Source organism: Amaranthus tricolor, chromosome 9 (genome assembly GCF_026212465.1).
Source record: "Amaranthus tricolor cultivar Red isolate AtriRed21 chromosome 9, ASM2621246v1, whole genome shotgun sequence".
In the NCBI taxonomy this organism is placed as follows: domain Eukaryota; kingdom Viridiplantae; phylum Streptophyta; class Magnoliopsida; order Caryophyllales; family Amaranthaceae; genus Amaranthus; species Amaranthus tricolor.
Genome location: NC_080055.1, coordinates 15411689 through 15414708, shown reverse-complemented (window position 1 = coordinate 15414708; position 3020 = coordinate 15411689).

Below are 3020 nucleotides of genomic sequence, written 5' to 3'. Positions count from 1 at the left end.
TCATTGCTATGCAAAGTGAATTAAATGAATTCGAAAGAAACAAAGTTTGGGATCTAGTTGAAAGACCACCAGATCGTACTATTATTGGAACTAGACGGGTCTATTGCAGCAAGCTCAATGAGGATGGAGACATCGTAAGGAACAAAGCAAGACTTGTAGCTTAAGGCTATAATCAAGAAGAAGGTATTAATTATGACGAAACTTTTTCACCCGTAGCAAGGTTAGAATCTATTTGAATTATGCTTGCTTTTGCTTCATATATGAATATAAAATTATATCAAATGGATGTTAAATGTGCTTTCTTAAATGATACTTACAAGAGGAAGTATATGTTAAACAACCACCTGGTTTTGAGAATCCGGATTTGCCTAATCATGTGTTTAAACTAAACAAAGCATTATATGGCTTGAAATAAGCTCCAAGGGCTTGGTATGACAGATTTAGCTCACATTTACTCGAGAATAACTTTGAACAAGGTAAAATTGATAAAATATTTTTTTATTAAGACTAAAGGAAAAGATATTCTTGTTGTTCAACAATATGTTGATGATATATTGTTTGGAGCTACTAATGATTCTTTGTGCAAGGAATTTTCTGAGATCATGTGTAATGAATTTGAAATGAATATGATGGGAGACTTAACATTTTTTCTTGGACTAAGAATAAAGCAAAAGAAAGATGGCATATTTATTTGTTAAAGTAAATATGTTAAGAGATCTATTAAAGTACAATATGGAACAATGCAAAAGTGCTAATACGCCTATGAGTGCAACACTAATTCTAGATCAAGACATACATGGTAAGAGTGTTGATCAAAATACTTATAATAGAGGTATGATTGGTTCTTTATTTTATTTAACTGCTAGTCGTACGGATATAATGTTTAGTGTTTATTTATGTACTCGTTTTTAAGCTAACCCAAAAGATCTTGGAGTTGATCTCAAAGGTATTCCAATTAAGTGTGATAATACAAGTGCAATTTGTATTACTAAAAATCCAGTGCAACATTCACGTACAAAACACATTAAGGTACGTCAACATTTCATACGTGATTATGTTGAAAAAGGTAATATTACTCTATCTTTTATTCCTACAGAAAATCAATTAGCTGATATATTTACAAAATCTTTAAGTCCTGATCGTTTTGCATATATTCGTATGGAACTTGGAATGTCAAATGATGTTGCATGAACTTAGGGGGAGTAAGGGTACGATAATTTCTAAATACTAAGTATGTATTTAGGGGAAGCATTTAAATTTATTTGCATGATTAGTTTACATGTAAAATTTGTGATTGCATATATGTGTCCTTGTGTGTACATATATTTAAGGGTTGAAAATTAAATTTCAATTTCTTAAAAATATATTACATATATAAAATATAAAAATGGGATTTAAAATTTTATACCTTTAATTAATATAGTATATTTAATTTTCTTAAACTAGATTTGTGTGCTTGAAAAACATATATTGGATGTCAACCATGTCTTAAATTCTAGTTCATGGATTTAGTTCTAATTCAACTAGTTTTAATTAGGTTCATGATTATTATACATATTCATCCCCTCACGTCACCTTTTATCTCCAAAAAATTGGTCAAGTTTCTAATGGTTATCATCATTGTATAAGGAAGAGGAGACAGAGGAGGAGGAGACGAAAGAAGAGGAGGTTGCCACCTCAATCAAACAAGCATCACTACCACCAACCGTTGAGGCTACCCCAGTAGCTGATGTGACTATTTCCCCTGGTCAATCGAAGGCTTCCAAGAAGAGGAAGACTAGGTCCAAGAAGTAGTTTAATATGTTGGTTTGATGAACATTTTTTTGTTTTCGGCAAACAATTAGTTTTTGAAAAACAATCCCAAACATGTTAATCTCTGTTTCTTTTTTATGAAAGGCAAAAAGGGGGAGAATTATTTTGGTTTGTAATAGTTTAGATTTTTATTTTGCATGTAGTTTAGCATAATCATAGCTTGATTTTTTTGGCATGTTGTTTTGCTTAGTTGCTTGATTGTTTATATTCATGTCATTTCATGTTTATTTTCATGCCATTTCATATTCATGTTGATGTTCATTTGTATGCTTGTTAGTAATCATGATTTATTATTGATGATATGATCATGTGATCTTAAAATGTTGATATGATATTACAATATAATGTATGATGTTACAATTTAATATTGTAATTGTATCTTTGCATGTATTGTGGTTGGATATTTGTTTACTTGTGATTTTGGATAATGGTTTATTGTATTAATGATTTATTATCCATGTATGTATTTTTATTGGTTTATACTTATGTTATATCATGTTCACTGTTTTAATTTGAAACAGTTTTCAAAGTCTTGAAAAATTTCTACTTAAAGATATCTTAATTAATATGTTTTATGAAATATTTAAGTGTTTGTTCTTATCATATTTTTTAACTCATGTTCACCTAGTAATATGATTTAGGAAAATATGGTTTTGACTTTCATCAAGGGTGAGATTAAAGACTCAACTCCTTTAAGAGATGATAATTCAAAACACCTATTAAATTAAACAAATAAATTAAGTAATTATATTTAGTTGTTTAAGTAGGTCCAAAATCGTATTAGATATTAAGTGATTAATTGATAAATTATTTAAGTCCAAAATATGTTGAATTAAGTTTGAATTAAAATGACTTAAGTTAATTTTCTTTATCAAGATAAGGTTATATTTGAATTTAAATATAAACGTGTATTTAAGGTGTATTACACGTTTTATTATTTAAATGTTTGAATAAAAAATTTACTTGACAAACAAGTTTTAAAAATTATAGGCTTTCCTATAAGTGTGGAGATATTTTGTAACCTTAACTAAAAATAGAAAAAAGAATTTAAGTTAAAGCTAAAATGTAGGAATTTAATACGACTTATATTTACATATTATTATTTGAATTATTGTATTTTAAATATCTTGTATGAGTATTAACGTAGCAGCACGTCAAAGAGTTGAAATAGCCAAAATAGTATCAGAAACGTGTTTGAATAAGTCTTT